This window comes from Hemicordylus capensis, chromosome 5 (genome assembly GCF_027244095.1).
Source record: "Hemicordylus capensis ecotype Gifberg chromosome 5, rHemCap1.1.pri, whole genome shotgun sequence".
NCBI lineage: Eukaryota > Metazoa > Chordata > Lepidosauria > Squamata > Cordylidae > Hemicordylus > Hemicordylus capensis.
In genome coordinates, this window is record NC_069661.1 from 61,222,603 (window position 1) to 61,250,327 (window position 27,725).

Consider the following 27,725-nt stretch of genomic DNA (forward strand, 5'->3'; position numbering starts at 1 on the left):
AGAAAACGTTTATGGAAATATGGCCACCATACAGATGGACCACAGTTGACTGGGTGATCGGTTGCCAGTCCCAGCTTCCCTTCTCAGCCAGTTTCATCTCATCTTTATTTCCCTTTCCTCTTGCTTCCTCCCTCTCCCTGTCCACACGGTCATTGCTCATCTGCACCCTTACCATACGCCTCTGCTTAGGCCTTGTACCCTCCCTGTAGCCATATTATTAAGGGAGAATATAAGTGTCTTGTGACGTCTGCAGCCATTACACAGTTCTCTTCCTTTACCACCACTGGCACTCTTACCCTGGACTTTGGGGCTGAGGTCCAGGGTCTCCACACCCCCAGGGGCCCCCAAATCCTCTTTAGTCTGTCCTGGGTGGTGTGTTCTCCACTGGCCTGCACTGCACCAGGCAGCCGAGTGTGATTGAACCGTGTGCTTTAGAGACAGAGTGGGGAAAGAAATATGTGGGATGGGAATATGTTAAGTTGTGTGTTGAAAAGTTTCTGCAAATGCATATTTGCATAAATATAGCTGTTTTATATTCTTACATTATTGTGAGTTCAGTTGCTGTTTGTGCCCTCAAGAACCCATGTATTAAAAATACTGCGGGTGTCACAGTGTGTGTGTAGGGGAATGATGCTTAATTTGCGGGCGGGGGAGGGGGTGCTCTAAAGGCCTTTAGGTCCAGGCTCCAAAACTACCTAGCTGCAGCTCTGTTTATCACAGGCTTTTTTCATCCCTTTCCTTAAGTGTACTGGTTGTCAAGCAAAGACTTTTTGAGTACAAAACCTGGGGAGTGATGTAATGGCTGCCAGTGTCACAAAACCTCTGCATTCCCCTTCAAGCAGAGAGAACTTGTTCTATTTCTCTATGCTGCTTCTGGAGAGAAAGGGGTGGGGAGGCTGTCTCCCGTGTGAAAGGTTATAGGTTCCTCAAATATATTAACTTTTCCTCTTTGTTTCAAGCCAGTTCCTTTCCTGCCCGCACCAGTGAAGCCATTCAGGAAACACAGATGTAAGGAAGTTTACTTATCTCTTTCCTTTATGTGCAATATTTTTATTTAATTTTAGCTATTTAGACGTATTCCCCAGATTTCATTTGAAACATCTGGCTCTCTATTGTAGAACTAACCAGCTCTCCATTAACTATGAGAAGTCGAAGGTTATGGTATTTGCAAGAAGATCCAGACTATTACGATGGTCGAGAGATAATCATCAGCTTGAGCAGGTTTATACCTATAAATATCTGGGAGTGGTTTTGCATGCCAGAGAGACCTGGAAGGCTTACATCGAATACATTACACTGACGGCTCAGCAATGTTCTCTGGCTATATGGAGGTTTTTTTCTACTGGAGGAGGAGAGATCATACCAGCAGCTCTCAAACTGTTTGCGGCCAAAGCTAGGAGTCAGTTACTGTATGGCGTGCAGTTGGGCCCCTATCCTTTTTATAAACCCTGGAAGCTGTGCAAAATGTCTTAGGGCAATACTAAGAGCACCAAGATGCGCTCCTTCTGTGACATTGAGATTTGATCTAGGTGTTCTGAGAATTGAGGCTAGAGCTTGGATGTTGATCCTAGCATTTTGGCTTAGGATAAACTTCTTTCCTCAAGGATGGATTTCGATGATTTTGGCTGATAGTTTTCAATCTTCTTGGGCCCAGGCAATCCATGCTAAAATTCTTTCATTGGGATTCGCCATGAATTATCTGGTTTTGTTGAGCCATAATCAAGCTCTACAGGCTCTGAAGCTGAGAATTCTGGATATTGAAAATCAACACGAGCTTTCTATGATCCCTGAATGTTCGAGAAGGAGGCTGGGTTTATGCATTGCTGTCAGAAGTCCCACTACTTATCTGTATACCCTAGAGAACCCGCACAATCTGAGGGCTTTCTTTAGAGCAAGCTATGACATGCTCCCATCAGCTGTCCTGCACATGAGCAGCTGGGATCCGGAGGATGAAGTCCTCCCACAACCCAGAGAGACCTGCACCAGCAGTACAGTGGCTGCTTTCATTAAGGCAGCTGCTGCACTTGGTGCAGCCAGTCCTTCCCCTTGACTCACTGCCCAAAATGGCGGTGGGCCGGGGAGAAGCCTTCTACCCAGTGGTGATTGCCCAGAAGATTGCCTGCCAAGGCAGGATGAACTCGTGGTTCGTTCTACCTGGGTAAAATGCTGGGTAGAAGAACAGGGCTACCCTTGGCTGGAGCAGCTGAGAGTGGTGGGCTCCCGGCGGTTTAGACAAAACGAGCTGCCTGGGTTATGCCAGGCAGCTCATGTCATGAGAATAGCCTTAATAATTTGCAAGCATAAACATGTGCACATAATCCACCAACCATGAATTTTCTGGCCAATGCAGAGACCCATGTCTGCTTCCCATCAATTTTACTGTTATCAAGTAAGTGACAGTTGAAGCAGAGCAAAGCAGAATTCTGTCTGACAGTGACAGGGAAAGTGAGTTCCCTTCTGCTATTCCTTCTCTGGGTGATGACAGAGATTAGGCAGTTCTTCCCCTTGTCAAGATGTTATTCCTGAGAGTCAGGGGGTCAACCTCTTGGGTGCCCTTAATCCTCTAGCCAATGGTAGTGGCCAGAGGGTGCTTCTCTTTAGGTCTGTAGGCCTCAGACAATGCAGTCTAGTTCCCATTATCTGCCAGTTCCAGAAGAAGAGTAGGCACGTCGCTCAAAAATATGTCCATATGGCTTCAAAACGCCCTGTAGCGTGCTTGTCTCTTTCCCCCTCCCCATTATTGCTTAGAGAACCAGTGACCACTGGTGTGAGGTAATAGAGAACTGGGCCTGAATCATATGCATACTTTTTACCAGTTCCCTTTGGGAAGAGAGAATGGAGAACAGGTTGCTCTCTTTCTGGGAAATGGGCATTGACTTAATGTGTCACCCCACTGCCACCTTTTGTGAAATATTTCAGGAAATTGACTCCCCATTCCAGCTTTTAAAAAGCAGACTGTGCATTTCTGTGATATTTTTAGCCTACATTTCATAATGAAAGTAAACTTATAAGATCATGGAGCTGTGTGTGTGTCCTGTCCTCCTATCAACTTTGCAATGCCTGGACAGATTTGGACCAAATTTGGTACAGTTATAGGAATACATAGGAACAGCTCAATAGCACAGTTTGTGATGATGTCATCCACCCCACTTCAAGATGGTGGATGCATGAATGTTTGAGCCAGAAGTGGGCTAACTTGTGAACCGCCTAAGTGATTTGGACCAGATTTGATACATTTGTAGTGACACATAGGAGCACCTCAGTGGCATAGTTTGTTTTGATGTCATTCACCCCAATTCAGGATGGCAGATGCATGAATGTTTGAGGAGGAAGTGGGCTAACATGAAGATGGTAATTATCAATAAAGATTATCGTGAAAGGCAAGTAGGCAATTTAATTCTTACCAGAACTTCCTGTTTAATTTGGTTTGCAGTCTGTGATTTGAGACCACTGCCTGAGTTGTCTTTTCTACAAACAATTTGGCCCAGTTCCTATATTGAGACACAGAAGACAAGAGGCTGCCTTATAGTAAATCAGATTTTTTGGTCCATCTAGGCTGATATTTTCTTCTGTAACTTGCAGCAACCCTTTCCAGGGTCTCAGGCAAAGGCCTTTCCAACCTGAGATGCCAGGGATTGGACCTGTCACCTTCATCACTGAGCTATGTCCCCTCTGCTCAAATTATTTTTGTGTGGGCTGACCCCAGTGAGGAGCAGTGCTGATCTGGGAAATGTTCGTGTCATTTGCTCAATGTCCTCTTTATGGACTTTGCCAGTAGAGTTTGGGAGTAAATTACACAAAAGTGGCTCTTATGCCACAATAAGAAATAGGCCTTTATTATTTCCTGTTTATATATATATATATATATATATATATATATATATATATATATATAAAAATGAAGTAAAGTTCACCAAGTCAGCCCATTGGTCCATCTAGCCCAGCACTGTCAACACTGACTGGCAGCAACTTTCCAGGGTTTCAGACAAGAATATTTCCCACTACCTGGGATCCTTTTTGATACCAGGGATTGAAACTAGATTCTTCTACATGAAAAACATATGGGATGGATGGGGAGAAGATTGCCTGATGAACAAGCCAAGGTTTGAAAAAGTACAACAAACTGTACTCAACCATAATAAAAAGCAGCACTGTGAACAGCCCAGACTTACTCTGATTTATGCTTATTTACACTTATGCACATTTTAAATACTTTCGTCCTAACGCATCCTAACTTACACCACTTCCTCCCATACTAAAGCCCCCCATCTGGGAAACCTCCAGATGAGTTTTATTTTAGCCTGTTATTATTGGATTAGGATTCTTCCATCATCGTTAAATGTTGCAAACTTCCTGGCAGCTGCTGTAAGTATCCAGCATAAGATGATTAAGCTGAATATCTCTTGAACTACTGTTTTATGTTTTTTCCGTGTTTTATTTATGTATTTTTTCTGCTGGTCTATTGACCATAATAAAATCTATCTATCTATCTTGATGTAGAAATCCTCAGATATATTTTGATGCCATATATATTAGTATTCAATAACCCAAAACAGTTCCTACAGCAGCTGGGCCTCCCCTAGAGATTTTCCTAGGGCAGAGTTGTTTAAACAAAAAGATTGCCGCAAAAGAATAATGTGGCCACCTTACTGCAAAAATTATGTATTTTTTAGTCTTATTTGTGGATGTTGTGCTCCAGGCAGCAGCAAAATCAAACAATGAGATATATGGAGAAATAGTCATTGTGCTCTCTAACTCGCTCCAAAAGAGTTCAACTAAAACAGAACTATAGAGTAAGAAGATGATACTTCTTTGGTAAATGTTCTTTAAATAACAAGGAACATCCAGTTCCACTGCAGGCAATGAACTATAAGATTTGGACCTAAAACAGTTCAAAGGCAATCACAGTGAAAAGACTCTTGAAATATAGTACAGACTTTCTACAGCCTTATTTAAATGTGAAAGAATAAAAAAATGTTTTATGAGTTCAGTTTTTAAAATTGCATTTCCTAGAGAGTTTTTCATACCCCTTCACAACTCTTGGTTAAGCTATTAAATTGAGATATTTAAAAGATACTATTATTTTAAATACTTCCCTTTGGGATGAGAATATACATATTCTACATAGAATCCTCTCTGAAGATGGGCTGTTGTTAGTTCTACCTTATAAAAGATGTCCAAAATGGAAATACCTCATGGAAAATAGAAATGAGAAGTAAGTTTGATGCATGTCTATTAAAAATAACCAAAATTTTAATGGCTTAATATCAGTTTCTCAAATTTAAATTTAGTATGCCCACAGAAGCTTCATTTAAAAAGAAAAACCCACCATTTTCTTAAACCAAATGAGCCATTTTCATACCAAATGAGAGGCATTTTGCTAACATAATCTTGGAAAGCAGGGAAAGCAATGGATTTTAGATATGCAAGCAGCTGCCTTTGGTTTCACAAACAGATTGGTAGTCACAGTGGATTATGCTTTCGAAGGGAAAATGTAGGTAGGTGTTAGATTTAAAAAAAACAATCCTTTCAACTAACCTGGGGCATACTTTCATGAGGTAAGGGGAAATCTTGCAAGTTTACCTGCTCTGAGATTGTCTGCAAGGGGTTGATGCTGCAGTTATGTTCCTTCAGATCTAATATCTGCATTTGCTGATGTTCCGTGAAACTTGAATTTTGCTTTCCCCCCCCCCCCACAAAACCTATTTTAATACCTTTTAAAAAATGTATTACATTGCTGGTGCTCTTATTCTAAATGTGTGAATCATTGCATCTGCCTGATATGTGTATTTGTAGTGCCAGTCTGGCATAGTGCCACATGCAGACAGCTCTAAGCACTTAAATGCTGGCACAGCAAGCCCAAGAATCCAACCCAAAGGTTCACTGGTCATCATCAGTATGTGAGCTATTCAGTCTCACTCTTTTGTTATCCCTGTATATGGACAATGGAACATCATTGGATTTATTGATGTTTCATTTCAACCTCTACATTTGTTTTCATTAACTACTGAGTTCTCCAAGGCAGAAAAAGGCAGTGTCAGTAGTTTTGGTAAACATAATGAAGCCCTTTCCCTCTTTAACTCAGTCTAGTTACATTCTGATCCAGAGAAAATAGCCATTGAGTCCCTTTAAATTCGATTTCTCTTAATATGATGAGTGGCAAAGAAAAGTCTGCCTCTGTGTCTCATTCCCCCAGTACGAAAGAAAGCTTTGAAGGCATTTCCTCTCTGGGAGTGTTTCTGTGCTTTCCTCCTAGGAATGCAGAGGCTCCCCCCCCCCCCGCAAAAAAAAGATCAGATGTAAAAAGCAAATCCCAACTGAGGGCTGTTTCTCACATTTTATTTTAATGACATGCAGACTCCTGGGACACGCTCCCATGTCTAAGACTACATGCAACTGTAATGTGGGAATAATAATACATACCACTTCTTTGGCGAGAGATACTTTCAATGCAAAGACGTTGGAAATGGCTTCATGATGTAATATACAGATTAATATGTAAGATTAGTAGTTTTGAAAAATAACTCAGGTAGGAGATTTCCCCACCCCTCCCCCAGAATTACTTTTTTTCTGGATATAACAAGACCCAGTGATACTTTGTGCATCTGGCAAAGTAAGCAGTAGCCTATGCCACAATCCATTAGTCTTTAAGAAGCTGCATGTCCCATTTATTGCTTGCAAACTGGCTCCACTTTCTAGAGACAAGGTTTTTGATACCTTGATATTCTTATCTATGATGGGCACTCTCTCCCTTCCCCTCCCCATACACACATACAGCAGTGTTGCAAGGTTGGCGTGAGACCTGGAACAAAGAGTGAAGATGGGCCCCTTCAGAGAGGTGCAAGGGGTATAGCGAACAGCAAGTGGTTGCCCAGGTCTTGGGACCCTATTGACAAGGAACTTTTCCTATCCAGAAGACCTTTTCCAGTGGGTGTTGGGAGCAAAATATACATACACAAAGTATTTAAACAGAAATCAAAACACAACAGATTGTGTCTCATGTTAATCCTGCTTAGAGTAGACCCACTGAAATAATTGGATTTAAATTAGTCATTACTAAAGCTGCAATCCTATCTATACAGGTGGCCCTCATTATTTGCGGGGGTTCAGTTTCCACCTATAGATGCAAATAACGAAAAGTTACCCCTTTGGGTTGTGTTCCTACACACACACACACAGCTAAAAATTGGAGGGAGGAGGGAGCATAAATAAGAGAAATAAAGTATTCTAACTTGCTTTCCAGGTATTCAGCTTTCCAGCAACACCACCCCCCACCAACCTCAATTCCTCCACATTTCACAAAAAATTATGGGAATATTTTAAAAAGAACCACAAAATGTCTTCGCACTGCCTCCAGATTGGATATGACTCCAGAAGTCATTTTCAGTGGCCTTGAAACAGTGGATAGGTGAAAATTGCCTACTTTTGCACCCACAGATTATTTTTGCACCCAGGTCTAGAACCTCATCACAGATACGCAAACCCCAGTTGTTGGAACTGAAGATAGGGCAATCTGTATCCACTTACCTGGGAGTAAGCCCCACTGAACTCAATGGGACTTACTTCTGAATAGACTTGCATAGCAGTGCACTGTAAAAGTACTATTATTTCAATGGATCTACTCCAAACTAATATGAGGTACATCCCAACAAATGTATTATAGTTATAGACAAGTATCAATGCAACATCACCGAAAATATGAAAATGAACACAGATGAGGAATGAGAGCCATGTCCCACTCAGAAATAGACCACAGAAAATTTGTTAGTAGGATACTGCTTTTGTTGGCAAACCCTGCTGTGAATCATAAAATATGTAGAAGAGGGAGTGGGGCATTCCAAGATTCAAATGAGGAATGTGTGAGCCCAATCTAACTCAGAAATTTTGTGTGTGTGTGTGTGTGTGTGTGTGTGTGTGTGTGTGTGTAGAGAGAGAGCGAGTGCTAAAAAAAACCCCATTCTGAGAACTGTTTTGTCGAAAAGCAGTATACATATATACATTTAACAAGTGCAACAAGGCAAAAGCACACCGACCAAAAAACACAGACCAAGTTAAAGCCAGCAAACAATTGCTCTAACACCCACTGTCACAAACAATCATCACATGGTAAATCAAAGTTAGTGGTGGGGCGGGTCTGACCCTTTGTCTGAAAGGAATAGTTGATTTCTTAGGGTGAGGAAATACTCAGTCCCTTGTGTCTCTGACTGCTGTAATCAGGTAAAGCAATGGAAGAGAAAGACAATATTTATCACCACCAGCAGAAAACCCAACTTCTTCAAATCCTGCAGTAATTATGCAATACTATGCCACTGCCAGCCATAAAAATAATGATAACACCAGTCCTGCAATCCAAGTCCAGCACAAAAGCTTCCCGCCAGATTTCAAAGCCAACTCTCAGTAGTTAAGACAAGATCGGGCTGGTCAGGAAGAACTCTCCCTCTCTCCCTCAGCAGGAGGTGTGGGGATTTCCAGTCCTGAGCATCTTGTGATTGTTATCTCTACCAGGCTGTCAGCTAATTATGAAAAAGAGCAACCTTGAAAAGGGGAAAAGAAAGAAGAAAAGGAAAGCCTGGTGGTTCTGCTTCTAGGGCTATTGGCTCAATTTGGAGGAGGCTCAATCCAGTGGGGACAAGCTCCCCCTCTTGCCCCTGCTCCAGGCTCTGCTGTTAGAAGATAAGAAGCCTATTCACATGATCAAGAGGCAGGGAAGGAAGGGGCAAGGCTGCACTATACTTACCTTCCCCCAGACGATCTTCTTGCCTGTCTGGCTGCACAGCTCGGCCAGGCACACTATTGATGCTCCCAAGAACCCCACAGCTTGCTGAAGGCCAGGACAATGCTTCTCGGCCTCCGGGGATCCCACAATGCACCCCACACCAAGAGCAGTGCATTGGGGGATTCCCCAACAGATGTGCACTCTACCAGGGGCGGAGCCACCATTGTACAAATGGGATCAAAGAACCTGGGCCGCCAATAAAAAAGGCCATCAAAGCCCGTGGAGGGGGGCGTGTCTCAGGCTCCGGAAGAGCCCCAGCAAACTCTATCCACTCATGCCTGAGCTCCAAAAAGCCCCAAGTGAGCTCTCCCCTGTCCTTTTCAGGCAGCACTTGCTGCCTAACAGCATGTATTTCTCTCCTTCCAGTGAGGCAGAGAAGGAGAAATACATGCTGTCAGGCAGCAAGTGCTGCTTGAAATGACAAGAGGAGAGCTCGCTCAGGCTCTCCGGAGCCTGAGACATGCCCCCATGCTCATGACATCACGTGCAAAGGAGGCATGGCCTAGGCTTGGGATAGCCCGAGCGAGCTCTCCTCTTGTTATTTCAGGCAGCGCTTGCTGCCTGACAGCATGTATTTCACTTTCTCTCCCTGAGGCAGAGAAAGAGAAATACATGTTGTCAGGCAGCAAGCACTACCTGAAAAGGACAGGGAAGAGCTCACTCAGAGCTCTCCGGAGCGTTGGTGTGGGGAGTTTGCTCAGGGCTCTTCCAGAGCCTGAGCCACGCCCCCATGCATGTGACGTCACACACATGGGATGTAACTAGAGGGGCTGCCGAACAGGGCTGGACACAGGCCACCGTCAGCTGGCTGCACACTTGCACTCTACACAGGGATTAAGGACTAAGAGGAAGAGCAAAAAGTAGGGTTAGGCTGGATGGGAGCGCCAGGATCAGAAGTGATCCCAGTGCTCCACACAAGCAGCCTAACCCAGGCTAGGCTGCCCTAGCCTAGATTAGGCTGCTCGTGAGAACAGCCTTAATGTGTACAATCTTAAGTGGGGGGGCGGCATTTCCCTGTTTCTCTGGGAGAGGAGGGGAACATGGAGACTTCCTAGGAGGAGATATGTAGATGAGGGATGGCAAAAGACTGGGGGTGTTTGTGTTTGCCCCACCATAATTTAAGATGAAGTTGCATGGGGTCACACTGGCAAAGCAGTCCATCCAGACCTAACAAACATTCTACTCAACTGGCAGCTTACTGCCAATGAGTTCACCCTCTCATGAGAGGGCCAGTCTTCTGGGGAGACCAATTCGGGTTTGAGTGTGCTGGTCAACCCATGGACTGCGAGCCTACAAGTTTAGCCAGACCACTCAGCCAAGGTGGCCCTGTTGAAGGACAGGAAACAGAGAGTAGGAATCAATGGACAGTTTTAACAATGGAGGGAAGCAAGAAGTGGGGTCCTCAAGGGATCAGTGTAGGAACCAGTACTCTATAATTTGTTCATAAATTATCTAGAAGTTGGGGTAATCAGCAAAGTGGACAAACTTGCAGATGACACTAAACACTTAGGGTAGTGACATCCACAACAAATTGTGAGGAGCTCCAAAAGAGCTCCATAAAGATCTCTCCAAACTGAGTGAGTAGGCAACAAAATACCAAATGCAGTTCAATGTGAGCAAGCATAAAGTGATGCATATTGGGGCAAAAAATCTTCAACATCACATATATGCTGATGGAATCTGAGCTATTGATGATTGACCAGGAGTCATCTTGGGGTCATGGTGAACAACTCACTGAAGTTGTCAGCTCAGTGCATGGCAGCTGTGAAAAAGGCGAATTCCATGCTCATTAGGAAGGGGATTGAAAATAAGAACACTAATATTATTGTGCCCTTATACAAATCCATGTTGTGGCCACATCCAGCCTGATCCAGCTGGGCTGTTCTTATGAGATGGGTAGCCTCCCCCACAAACACCTCTGTTTTCAAAATTTGCATATCAGAAAAGCTGCTGCAAAAGAAACCCCAAATAAGGAGTGAGGAGTGAGATACTAACACACAGTAAACCCACTCTCCCAAAATTAATGTGGTGGCAAGGCTGTTATAAGATGTGATTGAAAAAGGAGGGAAACTTGAAAATAAAGCCTGTGGGCCATAACAAGGGTGTCCTGGTGATGATGGAAAAATAGAGTTTTGGTTGGCTCTAGAGAGCGTTAAAAGGTTTAATTATCAAAAGCGGGGTGAGGTGGAGAGGCTGTGAGCCTGAGTTAGACCCTGCAGGCCCAGACCCTGTATCTTTGAAGTATCTAGCAAGGCCTCTGGCCTTCAAGAGAAGTGAAATTGCTAAAAAAAACTGTATTTACCTCACAGTCACTTCCCTTTGCTAGCCTGGTATCTTGCTTTCCTCTACTTGTTGACTTCCATTTACATGTTAGGTCTTAACACTTAGATGCTAAGCTCTTTGGGGCAAAAAGTACCTTTCTTTGTCTCAAGGTGCCTATTTCAACAGAGCTGCAGGACAACCAAGAGGAATACCAGGCCAGCAACTGACCTTCCTGCAAGGGAAGAGGAAAAGCTTACTAAAGCTTTTCCTTTCAACTTCGGTGGTGGTGGTGGTGGTGGTGGTGTCATGACAAGCTCTGGAGGGAAGGTCCAGCGAGTGCCTGGGAAGCAGCAGCACTGCTCCCTGAGAGGCTTCAAGCCACTCTCTGTGCCCCTTCAGACTTGAGCTCCCAACAGTGAAACTGTTTTGTTGCTCTCTCAGACACTCCCTCACACCAGGTTGCTGCTTTCCAGACTGCAAGCTTAAGCACGGGGAAAGTGGTTTAAAATCCAATGGTTAATTCTAACTGCCACTAAATCGAAAAATTGCAAAGTCCTGAGTACAAGCTCTGGTCTTTCAAGATGGAGATGCTCCTCAAGCGTCATAGACTTGGCAGTGTTCTGCACACCCAGTATCCTGCAGATGCAGGAAAGGAGCAGAAAGAATGGGACAGAGCAAATGAGAAGGCATCAGGAATGATTTGCTTGGTGGTGAGTGATCCAATCTTAGTACATCTAAGAGACAAAGAAAATGAAAGAATATGTGAGAAACTCTGAAGGGATTATATAAAAAGAAGTCTGTGATTTCCAAAGTGCATCTAGTAAGAAAACTGAGCAATAAAGGACTTAGAGAAGGAGAACGTCTCTCCAAGCACATAAATGAAATGTTAGAAATGTCTAGGCAACTGCAAGCTCAAGAAGTAATCATGCCAGATGCAGTTTTGATAGGATTGCTGTTGAATAGTTTGCCACATTACTTTGATAGTGTGACTAGTGCCTTAGAAGTCATGGAGGATGTAGACTTACAATTTGTAATTAACCATCTAGAGTACTTTGATTTGTGCAGAAGGTATGATAGGCAACCAAAGGAAAGTAAAGAAAATGCATTTAGAACCACACAAAGAAATAAGAAATGCTTTCTTTGTGGAAGCACCAAACACTTGCAGAATAAGTATCCCAAGAATAAAGAGTTTTCAGAAAAGAGGCAAGCAAAACAAAGTTGCAAAGAGAGTGAGTCATCTGGGAACACAAAGTACAGAACTTACAAGCAATCAGGGCTAGGGGCTGTTAATAAGCTAATAACCAAAGGATATACCTTGCAAGAACAGATAAAGTTTTGGAAGTCAAGTCTGAGAAATGCAGCAGTGGCATTTCATTGACTCAGGTGCTACAAGCAACTTGTTAAAGAAAGGGAGAGATTTATAAACTTAGATACAAATTGTAAAATCCCTATATTTTTGGCAGATAGAAAACTGATATATGCAAAGGAAAAGGATCTGCACAGTTGCTCTGCAAACTGGGAAAAGGAGAAAACATTGGATTAACAATTGAAGACGCGTTGTATTTGCCTACTCTAGAAACAAGTCTGATGTTTGTAAAATATGCTACAGAAAGGGACTAGGAAGTAAAATTTAAAGGAAGGCACTGTTTCATTACTCATAAACAGGAATTGCTTATGAAAGCAGTTTTACAAGAGGATTGTTTGAAGTAGAATGGGTGACTAAAAAGGCTAAAACTGTGAAGGAATGTACACACAAAGGATGTCTGAATTTGTGGCACAGAAGGTTAGGACACAGAGATGCCAAAATAAGTCAGGCTGAAAAGTTGGATTTGGTAAAGGGTCTAAAACTAGCCCCCTGCAGCACTGAATTAAAGTGGTCATGCTGTATAAGAGCAAAGGCAACACAGCCTGCTTTTCTTCCACGCAAAGAAAGAGGAACTCAGCATCCTTTGGATCTGATTCATAGTGATGTTTGTGGACCTATGCAAGTGAATACATCAGGAGGGAATAAATATGTTCTTACTTTCATTGATGACTATTCTAGATACACATATACATACCTGTTAAGTGAAAAGGGGCAAGTACTAGAAAGACTTAAAGAATATGTTGCGAGAGTGAGCAACAAGTTTGGGAGAAAGCTACAGATCCTCCACATTGACAATGGTGGTGAATACACTGGGAATGATGTCATAAGATTCCTAAAAGAGGAGGACATTGAACACCAAAAGACTGTTCCTTATACTCCAGTGATAAATGGAGTGGTGGAAAGAAAGAACCATCCTCTTATGGAAATGACCAGATACATGCTTGTACTGTATAAGGTGTAGCCTCCAGGATTTGTGCAACCTGGTAAAGAAACTTGTATGTAAGCTACAGAAAAGTATTTGTGGACTAAAGCAGGCTGCAAAAGCCTGGAATGTCAAATTACACCTCTTGCTAGTCAATGAGGGATTTACCCAAGGAAAGGCTGACCCTGGCCTGTACTCGAGGCTCAAAGACAACATATGGACCTATATACTTACTTCCACTGATGATCTGATAATTTGTTATGAAAATAGAGAGGACAGCCTTGAAATAATAAAGCACCTGAATAGTGAGATAGAAAGAACTTGGGCCTGTTCCACACTATCTTGGGATACACATAGATAGAGAAGAGGATGGAAGCTATTTGCTTAACCAAAAACAAAATAAATTATATTCTAGAGTACTGGGGACTTACAGAGGCCAAAGAAATGAGTACACCTATGGAAACAGGTTACCTAAAAGGAAAGTGAACTTCTGCCAGGCAACAGTGAGTACAGGACAGCGATTAGAAAACTTTTATATGTAGCTATGATAACGAGATCAGCTGCAGTGGCACAGCGGGGAAGCAGTTTGCCTAGGGAGCAAGAGGCTGTTAGTTCGAATCCCTGACAGTGTGCTTCCCAGACTGTTGATCAATCGTCAAGTCGGTGTCAACTCTTAGCGACCACATAGATAGATTCTCTCCAGGATGATCTGTCTTCAGCTTGGCCTTTAAGGTCTCTCAGTGGTGCATTCATTGCTGTCGTAATCGAGTCCATCCACCTTGCTGCTGGTCGCCCTCTTCTTCTCTTTCCTTCAACTTTTCCCAGCATTATTGTCTTCTCAAGGGAGTTGGGTTTTTGCATAATGTGTCTGAAGTATGATAGTTTGAGCCTGGTCATTTGTGCCTCGAGTGAAAATTCTGGATTGATTTGTTCTATCATCCATTTGTTTGTTTTCCTGGCTGTCCATGGCATCCTCAAAAGTCTTCTCCAGCACCAAAGTTCAAAAGCGTCAATACTTTTTCTATCTTGCATCTTCAAGGTTCAGCTTTCGCATCCATAGAGTGTCATGGGAAAAACCATTGCTCAAATGATTCTAATCATTGTAGGTATAGACATGTCACGGCATCTAAATATCCTTTCCAAGGCCTTCATTGCCACCCTACCAAGTGCTAATCTGCGGCGTATTTCTTGACTGCTGGATCCTTTACTGTTGATGGTTAATCCTAAAAGGCAGAAGCGATCCACTTCATTGTCCTCATCATCAATTCTGAGACTGGTTGCTGTACCCGTTGTCATTAGTTGTCTTTACAGTCGTCTTTACATTTAGCCGTAGTCCCATTTTTTCACTGTGCTCCTTGACTTTCATTACTAGAGATTGCAGATCATCCGCATTTTCACTTATCAGAGTGTTGTCATCAGCGTAGAGCAGGTTATTGATGTTTCTTCCTCCAGCTTTAAAACCACGCTCATCTTCTTCCAATCCAGCTTCTCTCAGCATATGTTCAGCATATAAATTGAATAAAGAAGGAGAAAGTAGACAGCCATGTCTTACTCCTTTGCTGATCTGGAACCAGTCTGTTTCACCATCTGTCAACCAGTCTGTCTGGACTGTGGCTTCTTCTCCTGTGTATATGTTTCTCATGAGAACAATGAAATGTTCTGGGATGCCCATTTTCCTAAGGATATTCCACAACTTGACATGGTTGACACAATCGAAGGCTTTTCTGTAGTCAATAAAGCACATATTGACTTCTTTCTGGTATTCTATGGCTTTCTCAATTATCCAGCGTGCATCAGCAATTATGTCTCTTGTTCCTCGGCCTTTTCTGAAACCAGCTTGAACATCCGGCATTTCCCTTTCCACTTAGGGCTCTAATCTGTGTTGGATGATCCTGAGCGTTATTTTGCTGGCATGTGAAATTAAGGATATTGTGGGATGGTTTGCGCAATCTGTTAAGTGTCCTTTCTTTGGTATGGGTATGTAGACTGACCTCTTCCAGTCTGTTTACCACTCTGCCATTCTCCAAATTTTCTGGCATAGTTTGGTTAGAGCCTTGACTGATTCTTCTTCTGTTGCCTTCCATATTTCTGTAGCTATTCCATCAATTTCTGTAGCCTTCCAACTTGGTAATGATCAGACTGCTGATCTAACTTCATCTTCCTATACTAGAGGTTCTTACAAGTAAGGAATATTTTCTAGAGTATCTTGGATGTTGACATCCCTGCTGTACAGATTTTCAGTATACTCCTTCCATCTCTGTTTGATCTTCTCTGAATCAGTTACTATCTGTCCTTTGGCATCCCTTAACATACCAATTCGAGGTTGGAACCTCCTTCTGATTTCACAGATCTTTTGGAAAACTTTCCTTGTTTTTGCGTGTCTATTTCCATCCTCAAGGTCTTACAGATGTCATTTTAGTACTGCTCCTTGTCTTTTCTAAAAGCTTTCTGAAATTCCCTATTAAATTCCTTCCTGAGGTCTTTATCTGTCTTGACTTTGGCTTCTCTCCTCTTCTTGGCAATTTCCACCATCTGTTCTGACATCCATTTTGCTTTCTTCTGGTTCTTGGTCTTTGGCACTCTCTTTGCACATTTGTCCTTAACAACTTATTTGATTTCATTCCACAGTTCCTCTGGTTCCCTATCAATGAGGTTCAGAATTTCAAAGTGGTTCCTGATGTTCTCTTTGAAAATGGTGGGTACATTCTTAAGATCATATCATGGAAACTGGATAGTTTTGTTTTTCCACTTTAGCTTGACTTAGAACTTGCACATGAGCAGTTTGTGATCTGTTCCACAATCAGTCCCCAGCCATGCCCTTGGTGTTATGACTGAGCTCTTCCACCTCCTTGCACCAATGATGTAATCACTATGATTTCTGTGTACTCCATCTGGTGATGTCCATGTGTATAGGCCCCGCTTTGGTTGTTTGAAGAATGTGTTAGCAATGAAGAGATCATTGGATTGGCTGGAACTAAGTCTCCTGCTTCATTTCTGTTTCCTAGGCCATACAGTCCAATTGCAAACAAAGCTATTCAGTTTCCACAATATGATATTGAGAATGTCCCAGACCGTGCCAAGTAAATATATATTTGTAGTCACCTATATCAGGCAGCAGTGATATAGGAAGGTGCTGGAGGCAGATGCTCACTTCAGTGACAATGGCAAAGGCATCATCTCTTACTGCGCAGGAGAAAGGCAATGGTAAACCACTCCTGTATTCTACCAAGAAAACCACATGGCTCTGTGGTTGCCAGGAGTCGACACCAACTTGGCAACACAATCTTATTTATTTTATTTTATTTATTTATTTAAAATATTTCTATACCACCCAAAACTTGCATCTCTGGGCAGTTTACAATTAAAATAATGTAAAACATCAAATCAACTATCAATTAAAATTATTTAAACACATTAAAAACATTTTAAACCCAGTATTAAAATTTTAAAACTATAAATCTAATTAAAAGCCTTGGTGAATAAATGTGTCTTCAGTGCCTTTTTAAAAGTTGCCAGAGACTTTACTTTCTTATGATAACAGGACAAGATATTGCTGCATCTGTGGGAATCTTGCATAGGAAAGTAAGCACACCCAGAAAAGATGACTGGACTGCGGTAAAAAGACTAGGCAGATACCTAAAAGGGACAATCCATCTAAACTTAAAGTTGCATGCTAGTAGTGGACCCAAATTAGTAGGTTATATGGATGCAGACTGGCCAGAGGATCAAACATACTGGAAGTCAACCAGTGGTTATGTATTCTTTTATGGTGGTGAAGCAGTCAGTTGGCGTAGCTGCAAGCAATCAATAATTGCTCTCTCATCTACTGAGGCAGAATATGTATCTGCCACTCAAGCATATCAAGAGGTGGCATGGCTGCACAAGCTAATGTCAGATTTCAACATAGATGAACCAAAACCCACTAAGATGTTTGAGGATAATCAAAGTGGCATCCAGATCTCACAAATGGAGAAAATTAGAATTAGAACAAAACTCATTGGAACAAAATATCATTATGTGTGGGATACACAAGAAAGGGGACTTGTAAAATGGAGGTATTTTCCAAGTGAACAAATGGTAGCAGATGTGCTAACTAAGCCGTTGCCCAGAGATCATTTCAAAACCTTGAGAGAGAAGTTGGGAATTCTAGACTGCAGCACGAGCTGCTGAGGAGTGTTGGAGCTAGGACCCTGGCAGCATCAGCTCTCAGCTGCAATGTCTCATAGTGACCACTGACGGGAGGGCGGGTTAGGGTTATGGATAAAAGTGCTAGACTCCTCCCCTCTTTGTTCTTCCATTGTTAGTCTTCATTTTGCCTCTTCAGAGATGGCTATTTGTTTTGGTCTCTCTCTTCAGCCATGAGCTACAGCTGAAATTAAGCTGCAGGCTTTTTCACATGTGTTTGTAACCTTTTCTTTAAATAAATCCTTGTAGTTCTTCAGTACTAAAGAACGGTCTCAAGACCTCTTGCTTTGCTGCTTTCTCACCAAACTGGTTTTGCTTTGCTATTTGGGGACTGAACTGCCATTTGTCCCCTACAGTTTGTGCAATTGGAACTGCTTTGACAGGTCCTCAAGGTGGCCTCCAGGGACATTTGTCCTTGTGGGGCTGGTGAGCCCTTTGTGCATGCAAATGGATGTGCCGTTTGAGGGTCACATGCCAATGTGGAGAAGGCATGTTCTGTATGCAAAGGTCCTCTCCACTGTTGCCTCCACTTCTCCAAGAGCTCCTGTTTCTACCACCTCTCTCTCTCGCTCTGGCTACAGGGCATAGGAAAGCAGGTTCCCACACAGAATCATGTTGTGGGTTCCCTTCCATCCCACACAAGCACACACCTGTGGGCTGTGCTGTGCTGATGCTCTTCCCCAGTTATTTTGTTTTGCAAGGAGGTGAAGCTTATGAATCCTACACTGTGGATTGAGAGAGAGAGAAAGTTGGAGCCAGGAGATGGTGGTGTGTGTGTGTGTGTGTGTGTGTGTGTGTGTGTGTGTGTGTGTGTAGAGGCGAGAGAGCTCTGATCTTCCCTCAAATGCCTGTGCAGCCACCAGCCCTGCTGTGTGGGTCAGGAGGGATTGAGCAAGAAACACCTACGGAAGCCAAAGTACAGGAAAGTGAGCCTCCTCTGGTGCCAGAGGTGCAGTCGGGACCCTCAAGCGGAAAGGAGGAGCAGCTGGTGGGGGGAGCGGTTCTCACTCTAGAAACATGCGGTATGAAATCAATTCTTGCAGCCCCATCCCCCGTGCACATTTCCTTGAGAGGAGGGCGCACAGAGTTCAGTGGGGTATCACCACTGAACTGTGATTCCAAGTGAACAAATGGTAGCAGATGTGCTAACTAATGTGCTGGTCTTAGCCACCTGGCACAACATGGGCTGGTGGTGGCGCGACCAGCCCCATTTGCTTTTTTCTACGTGAATTTGTGCAAGAGAACTGGGCTTTTGCAAAAAAAAATAATAATAATAATAGTGGCTGATTGCAGAGGCATTAGCTGAGAGGCAGGGAAAACCAGCACAATTTGTTTTTAAAAACCACAAACTAGAATTAACAGGTAATTAACAGGAAATTTAAAAAACAAAATGGAAGAAAGTACCACTGGTACCTTTGCACAAGACCTGTGGGAATTTTTTTTTTAAGGCTGATTTCAAAAGCTGAGAGGCAGAGATTGAGATATATCTACTGATATAAATCATTGTCTCAGCGGGGCCCCTCCACATGACACCTCGGGGAAAATGGAGCAAGCCTGCAAACTGATCACAAAACAAAGAAAATCCGCTGCTATTTTTTCACACACATGCAATGCTTTAAACCTGAAACATCAAGATAAGATCTGAATGCAGGCGGTGTCTGTGTGAATGGCATCCTGCTGTTCACATATGCAAGAGAGTGTCAAAATCCAGATCGTAAGAATGCACACCAAGCCTTACACAGCAAAGCCATTTTAAGTAGCCATCTGGAAAGTACCCATCAGTGCTGGGTTCTTCTGCTCTTTAGTTGGTTCCATCTTTGGGTGTTGAATATTACTGCCACCACGTTTATTATTGTTCTTATATTGAGAATGTTATATATTTTTTGTTTTATTGTAGTGTATTATGTACATCCCCATGTGGGTGCCATGAAAGGGAATTAATACATTCTAAATAAATAAATTAAAATAAATAAAATAAATGCCTACAGAAATAAAATGCATACACGTATAGGCACTTTGGGTAGCTGAAGAGACACCAGGGTCCCCAAGGAGCAGGACTCTTTCTACCTATCTTTTCCCACTCACTGCCCACCAATGGAATCCTGTAATTCCTTGCTTCAACTCCTGCTTTCGAGGTGGGGAGGGGTGGGACGCAATTCAAGAAATTAATTTCAAGGCTCTTGACGTCAGACGCAGGGTTGCTAGTTTAGCTCTTGAGCGGGGCCCACACTTCGGGAGCTAAACTAAGGCTGGCGCTGCGTTCGCAACGCCAGCCTAAGTAGCCCCTTAGGCCCCTTCAGGAGTTAAAAGGCTGGCGCTGTGTTCGCCTTAGCAGGGGAGAACCGCTTCCGGCTGTGCTGTGAATGCAGTGACAGCCTTAGTTTAACTCCCGAAGGGCTGCGAGGGCTCAAGGCTCCATGCGGGAGCCAGACCACGCCCTCCCGCATCTGATATCAGACACGGGGGCGTGGCTAGCCCCTCATCTGACACCAGACGCAGGGGGCAGGGGCAGCCACCGCAGCTGCACACTGGCCACCTGCGGTCCCGCTACACTGGGAGCCGGGAGAGGGACACGGCTGAATGCAGCAAGCCAGGAGGAGGACTCAGGTGACAGACTAACCTCCTCATCTCACTGTTCCTGAGGCTGACCTTTTCTCTGCCTACCCAGTCATTCTGGAGTTCAAGAAGGGCAAGGAGCCTAGCTCATCCCCTGGGAGTCTGGTGGTTGTTGTTTAATGATTGTATCTTGGCATTATAGTACCTTAAGCGATAGATTTACATTCTGCCTCCTGTCCAGTCAGATATCCAAGCACACTGCAAGCTCCATGTGAGTCACACAGCAATAATCACATTTTGTGTATAGGATCCCTTGTGTACTGTATATTAATGTCTGCTTGGTAATTTAACAGCACCTCTAGGCATAAACAAAAGTTTATTAAAACAGTAAGTAAAAATTTCCTAAGACTGGCCTGCATTTTTAATTTTCAGATCAGCACTCCCAACATGGAAAATGTGGATAACTGTATGCAAAAATGGAAAGAAAGAAAAAACCAATTTGGCAACTCTCTGCATCAGACTTTTATGCAAGTTAGACATAGCACAGCCTTGAGCAATGAGCTGCTTTATTTATCTTCACAAATCTGTGCTTTTCTAAAAATTGTTAACAATGATAATAAACAAAATCCTTTTCTGTTTTGATCTAATCGGGAACATTTTGTGGTAATAAAACCCAGGAAAAAATCTTCAAGTTTAAGTAATACTTGCCAAGAAGAAGTCACATATCAATTCTCTGACATGCAGTTAGTTGCATGATATCTGCACTTTATGGTAACAATGGTCTGTCAGATTGACAGCTGTCCAATTTTAAATTGCCTTGATCAGTTTCAGTTTGCCTCTCCCATTTTTATCCCTGCCTAAAAGTTAAGCAATAGGCAATTTAAAACTGGAATGTACATTTACATATGACAGCCCATCCAACTTGGGTGAAATTGCAGCCCTACCAGTCAGTCATATTCTGGGTTGTAGGGACTGACTCCGATGCAAGAATTAAGATTCTTTTTAGCCTAGTATAACTCAAATTCTATGCCAAGAAAACCTGGACGTAATGTGTATTTACACTAAAGGGATTCAAGGCAATTTGGTGGTGCCACGACACTATTCTTTTTCCCCTCAAGGAGAGAAGAACTGAAAGCACAGTAAGGAAAAGAGCTGATAAATATCTTTCTTTTTTAAAACACACACACTTTATTGTATGAGACATCTACTAAAAGATTATGGGGCAATATGTTATAAATAACATCTTATCTTCATGGCAGAGTGAGATTTGGGGTTTCATCCGAAAAAACCCACTAGAAAGTTCCCAAAATAAATTCCTTTATTAAGGTTGCCACCTTCAGACCTAGCATACAGTATTACTTCATTATATTGAAGTAATGCCTGTACAGTCTCCTATATTTGTGGCAGAGTGCTGAACTGCAACAGCCTTGCCTGAACATAGAGCTCTGAGCTCCTGGACTGACCCCAACCAGCCAGATTATCTATTGACTCTCTCAGATAGAAAGGTTTCTTCTTTGGACTAAGGCTTTGCCTCAGACCTTGTCTCAGTATCAAGATTTTCCTAGTCCTGCTGCCTCTCTGACTGGCTGTTGACCCTGGCTTTGGCTTCCACTCTTGGCTTATTTCCTGATCCTGTTTTCTGGTATGTCTGCCCAGCTTCAGTCTCTGGCTTTGTCTTTGTCTTTCACTTTATTGATCTTGGCTTTCTGGTTAACCTACCTGACCTCCCAGAGCCAACTTCAGACTCTGCGCTATCCAGCAGCTGAAGCCCATGGCCCATCTCTGATACGCCCAATACTGAGAAGAATAGCAAAACAAAATATCAGTAGAACAGTTCCTTGTGTGCATATGTGATGGCCCCTACTGGAAGACTAGTAGAATATTTATATCATTATGTATTATATTATTCTGAACCAAAGAAAACACTCATTTTGAACCTGATAAGGGTTATGTGCAATGTTAGTGATCAAGCTAAAATTTGTGTTAGATTTGTGGTGGCTGTTCAAATGTCCAAGCAAAGTTTGCTGAGGGTAGTTTGGTGAATTGTATATGTATGCTTTACAGTTTACCATTATACATTTGAGAAGAAAGTGTATGTGAGAATTCATTCTGTGAATTCCATAGGTGTTGTTCATAATGTTCTTTAAATATATTTGATACAACAGAAACATCTTGTTTTATTTATAATATGATATTTGTAATGATCAAAATGGTTGAAACAATAAATACCCATTCTCATATGGATATGAGAATATCCATAATGTTTTACCTTTGTTTTTATTTTGTTGTAAACTGCCCAGAGAAGTAAGTTTTGGGCAGTATAAAAATATGTTAAATAAATAAATAAATAAACAAATATAATGAATTGTGAGTTGTTTGACATTATTTTACAATGGTAAGAAAAGAAACAAAATACAGGATTTATAGACTGGGGATAGATAGTAGACTCATTGTAAAACTTTCTCAAACCCTGAAGAGCTATTGCTAGTCAATGCAGACAATAATGAGTTAGATAACCCAATGGTCGGATTCTATGAAAGGCAACTTAATATGTTTGTATATAGAATAATGACTTTTAAATCTGCCTGTAAAAATACAGAGTTTCTTATCAATGAGAGGGTATTGAGTTTTGCATAACATTGTGAGCTGGCAAACCAAGTATTTACTGCAAGTGTCTGATTTTAATTGGGTGTATTAAAATAGTGTGTTCTCCACTCTAGCAAGCCTAAGAAAAGAAAGTTGCACACATATCTTCCATAAAGATGGACAGACATAACTGTCACACACAGAACTTCAAAGAAAAGTAATGTCCAAAATCAACCTGAGGAAGGAGATCTTTTTTTCAGTCCATAACTTCAATTCTACAGAGAAGCATGTGCAAATATTTTAAGGTAGAATTTGACCTGGCGACGTCCTTACTTCAAAAGCAGACAAGGTTTTTTCTTTTTTTAAGATATTGGTTCAGTGCCTTCAAGCTTTGCATATTCATAGTTCTTGCAGTTGTTAAGCATTTGAAAATTCAGGTAATGAGAATACAATACTCAGGTTGCCTTTGTATTGCTTGGGGGTTTGCTGTTCTAGTAATGTCTCCACAGAAACCATCCTATCAAGTCATTTTTCTCCCTCAAATTGAATCAGTACTTGTACATTGAAGTTTTCAACATCACCCATAAGGTTTTTAAGACTTGTCAAATGAATCTGCATGGTCTCTAACCATGAATAAAAATGATTTCAGATATCATCTGTATTTCAGGTTTTATTTCATGGGACTAATTTAATTGATTGTGCTGATGCCTGATTGTGCTGATGCCTGTTGCTGCAATAAATACATGTTCAGTTTCATAGAAATGCATAATTCCTCAATTCTTTTAAACCACTGCTGCTAATATATGGCACCGAAAGCATCAACTTTATTTATTTATTTATTTATTTTTACATTTCTATACCGCCTTTCGTTAAAAGAAAACCCCAAGGCGGTTTACAAAAATTAAAACATACAATAAAAGCAATAAAAACATCAAGCAATAAAAACATCAAGCTAAAAACATGTAAAACAAGCATAAAAACAGAACAGCAGATAACAGATAAAAACACAGAGAAGCTGCAGTAAAAACGATTATGTAAAAGCCTGGGTAAAAAGCCAAGTCTTTAAAAGCTTTCTAAAAGCCATGATGGAGTCTGAGGAACAAATGGCCACTGGGAGAGCATTCCAGAGTCTAGAGGCAGCAACAGAGAAGGCCCTGTCCCGAGTGCATGACAGCCGGGCCTGCCTCATTGTCGGCACCCGGAGCAGGGCCCCCTCAGATGTCCTTGTCAAGTGGGCAGCAACCCTTGGGAGCAAGCGGTCCCTCAAATACCCCGGGCCCAAACCGTTAAGGGCTCTAAAGGTCAAAACCAGCACCTTGAATTGGACCCGGAAACGAACCGGCAGTCAGTGCAGCTCTTTCAAAATGGGGGTGATATGTTCCCAACGGGCAGCTCCGGATAACACCCTCGCTGCCGCGTTTTGCACTAGCTGCAGTTTCCGGATATTCTTCAAGGGCAGCCCCACGTAGAGCGTGTTACAGTAATCCAGCCGCGACGTGACTAAGGCGTGGGTAAATGTGGCCAGATCTGCCTTCTCGAGAAAGGGACGCAGCTGGCGCACCAGCCGAAGCCGTGCAAATGCACCCCTGGCCACCACCTCCACCTGAGCTTCCAAAAGCAGAGCCGGGTCCAGCAGTACCCCCAAGCTGCGTACTTGCTCCTTCAAGGGGAGTGCAACCCCATCCAGAACCGGTAGAATCGCCTCATCCCGATCGGCTCTCCTACTGACCAACAGTACCTCCGTCTTATCCGGATTCAATTTCAGTTTATTAGCCCACATCCAACCCATCATGGCCTCCAGCCCCCGATTCAGGACATCCACTGCCTCCCTAGGATCAGATGACAAGGAGAGATAGAGCTGAGTGTCATCTGCATATTGCTGACAACTCAGTCCAAATCCCCAGATGACCTCTCCCAACGGCTTCATGTAGATGTTAAACAGCATGGGGGACAAGACCGATCCCTGCGGGACCCCACAGGCCAACGGCCACGGGGCCGAGCAGTAGTCCCCCAGCACCACCTTCTGGACCCTCCCCTCAAGAAAGGACCGGAACCACTGCAACGCAGTGCCTCCGATCCCCATACTCGAGGGGCAGCCCAGGAGGATACCATGGTCGATGGTATCGAACGCCGCCGAGAGGTCCAGCAGAACCAACAGGGACGCACTCCCCCTGTCTAGTTCCCGGCATAGGTCATCCACTAGAGCAACCAAGGCAGTCTCAGTCCCATACCCGGGGCGGAAGCCAGATTGAAAAGGGTCCAGATAATCCGTATCATCCAAGACCCTCTGCAGCTGGGACGCCACCACACGCTCCATCACCATGCCCAGAAAGGGAAGGTTAGACACAGGTCTATAATTGTCTAGGTTGGAGGGATCAAGGGAGGGCTTTTTTAATAGTGGTCTTACCACCGCCTCCTTAAGGCACGATGGCATCCTGCCCTCCCTCAATGAAGCATTAACGATCACCTCCAGCCATCTGCCTGTCCCCTCCTTGGCAGCTTTTATTAGCCATGAAGAGCAAGGGTCAAGAGTGCACGAAGTCGCCCGCACACTGCCCAGGATCTTGTCCACATCCTTAGGCCGCACCAACTGAAAAGAATCCAACACAACGGGACCAGATGGTACCAAAGGCACATCTGCCGGAACTGCCAAAACTCTGGAGTCCAGGTCAACACAGATGCAAGCGACTTTATCTGCAAAGCGACAGGCAAACCGATCACAAAGAGCTGTGGATGACTCCTCCCCCATTGTCCGGGGGGATGTGTGGAGCAAGGTTTTCACCACACGAAACAGCTCTGTTTGTCTGCACTGAGCAGACGCAATGGAGGCGGAGAAAAAGCATTTCTTTGCCACCCCACCACCACGGCGTAGTCCCTAAAATGGGCTCTAGCCCGTATTCGGTCGGATTCGTGACGACTCTTCCTCCAGCGTCGCTCCAGCCGTCACCCGAGTTGCTTCATCGCCCTAAGCTCCGAGGAAAACCAAGGAGCAGAATGGGCTCCACCAAGCCGGAGAGGGCGTTTAGGAGCAACCGTGTCAACAGCCCAGGCCATCTCTCCATTCCAGAGATCAACCAAGGCCTCAACAGGGTCACCAGCTCTGGACATTGGAAACTCCCCGAGGGCCGTCTGAAAACCAAGCGGATCCATAAGCCTCCGGGGGTGGACCATCTTAATCGGCCCACCACCCCTGCAGAGGGCAGACGGAGCAGTCAAACTAAACCCCACCAGGTGATGATCTGTCCATGACAAGGGAGTGGTCTCAAATTCCCCCACCTCCAGATTATTTATTTCCCGGTCGGCAAAAACCAGATCCAGAGTGTGTCCCGCCACTTGGGTAGGGCCCGATACTAATTGAGACAGGCCCATGGTTGCCATGGAGGCCATGAAGTCCTGAGCCGCACCCACTAGGGGGGCCTCAGCGTGGACATTGAAATCCCCCAAAACAATAAGCCTGGGGGAACCCAAGGCCACCTCCGAGACCACCCCCGCCAGCTCAGGTAGGGAGACTGAAGTGCAGCGGGGTGGTCAGTACACCAGCAGAATCCCCAGCTTATCTCGGAGGCCCACCCTCAAGGACAAACACTCGAAATTCTGATATTGCCTGACCGGGCACCTGGAAACGGGGAGAGTCTCTCGAAAGATGACTGCAACGCCTCCTCCCCGACCCTCGAGGCGGGGCTGCTGCACGATCTGGAAACCTGGAGGACAAAGCTGAGAGAGACCAACCCCGCCCAGCACATCCAACCAGGTCTCCGTCACACATACCAGGTCAGCACGCTCATCCACAATCAAATCGTGGATGAGAGATGTTTTTGCGTTAACTGACCTGGCATTCAGCAGCAGCACCCTAATCCTCGAAGGAGTGTTCTCAGAGCTCCCTAGGGTCAGAGGGTTGGGAGAAGGGCTGGAAAAAGGAACAGGCCTCAATTGCCTGGACCGATTTCCCCTGTAACGGCCTGCCCAACTCCCACCGCCATACCTCCCTCTGCCCGCTACCCAGGCAGACAACTTTGTGTTCTTAAATGTAATGTCACTTTTATAAAATAACATGCCTTTTTTTCTTTAATCACAAAGATCTCTGGCTTTCTTCTCATATGACGTATTTCCTTTGGGAGGGGTATTTTACACTTGTTCTTTGAAGAGTGTGAAGAAAGTCAATGCAAAATTATGACACTCTTCTGCTTTCATTGCTCCATGTTTACAAAAGCTCCTGAAACTTCTCTGTATAGATGTAGTAGCCATTGATGCCAATCATTTAAATGTGTTATTTAGAGAAGGAAAAGAAAAAGATGTGAAATAGTTATCATAGCCCCCAGGTCATTTCCAGTCCCCTTTTTGAAGCCACCTAATGGTGCAGCAGAGAAATGACTTGAATAGTAAGCCAGAGGTTGCTGGTTCAAATACCCACTAGTATGTTTCACAGACTATGGAAAACAGCTATATTGGGCAGTAGCGATATAGGAAGATACTGAAAGGCATCATCTCATATTGCACGGGAGATGGCAATGGTAAACCCTTCCTGTATTTTACCAAAGAAAAACCACAGGGCTCTGTGGTCTCCAGAAGTCGACATCAACTGAATGGCACACTTTACCTTTACCTGTTCAGCCTCAGAGCTCGTAAAGAGCACCACTTTTATGGAGGCTACGTTCATTCACATAACCTCCCAAGTGTACTCTTTAACTGATTCACAGAGCTCCTGCTAACCTGAGCTCCCATAGGTAACTAGCCCCTCATTATCATCCAGTCTTTCTTTATATAGTTCTTGGCAATCATGGCAACTCTCGTGAGATCTCTGGCCAGAATGAGATCTTCTCCTGAGATCTCGTGAAACTCCCTGCAAATTGTCCAAGGCCCAAGTCCTGGCCAGCCTTACAGGCATCCCTCTCTGTTTAGGCCAGTTCGACTTCAAGATGCCCCCATCAGGGGTATCCTTTCCCCAAGTCAGGACGGTGATCTGGGTGCATGACAGGCTAATCAGGCTCTCCCCACAAATGGGGTATGTTTCCATGTCTCTTCCCGCCCTGCAACCCCTGTCTCCCAACAATTGTGCTAAAATGTAGGGATTT

At 43.7% G+C, this 27,725-nt stretch overlaps 1 long non-coding RNA gene across 1 annotated transcript in view; it reads left to right on the top strand.

Annotated features, from left to right (window-relative positions):
- The window catches only part of LOC128328176 (uncharacterized), a 31,187-nt gene extending 10,473 nt beyond the window's left edge, over positions 1-20,714 (top strand). The window contains exon 2 of the long non-coding RNA XR_008309060.1: positions 20,500-20,714. This is a non-coding gene — a long non-coding RNA (uncharacterized LOC128328176). The remainder of the gene's footprint in view (positions 1-20,499) is intronic.
- Positions 20,715-27,725: the final 7,011 nt, after the last annotated feature.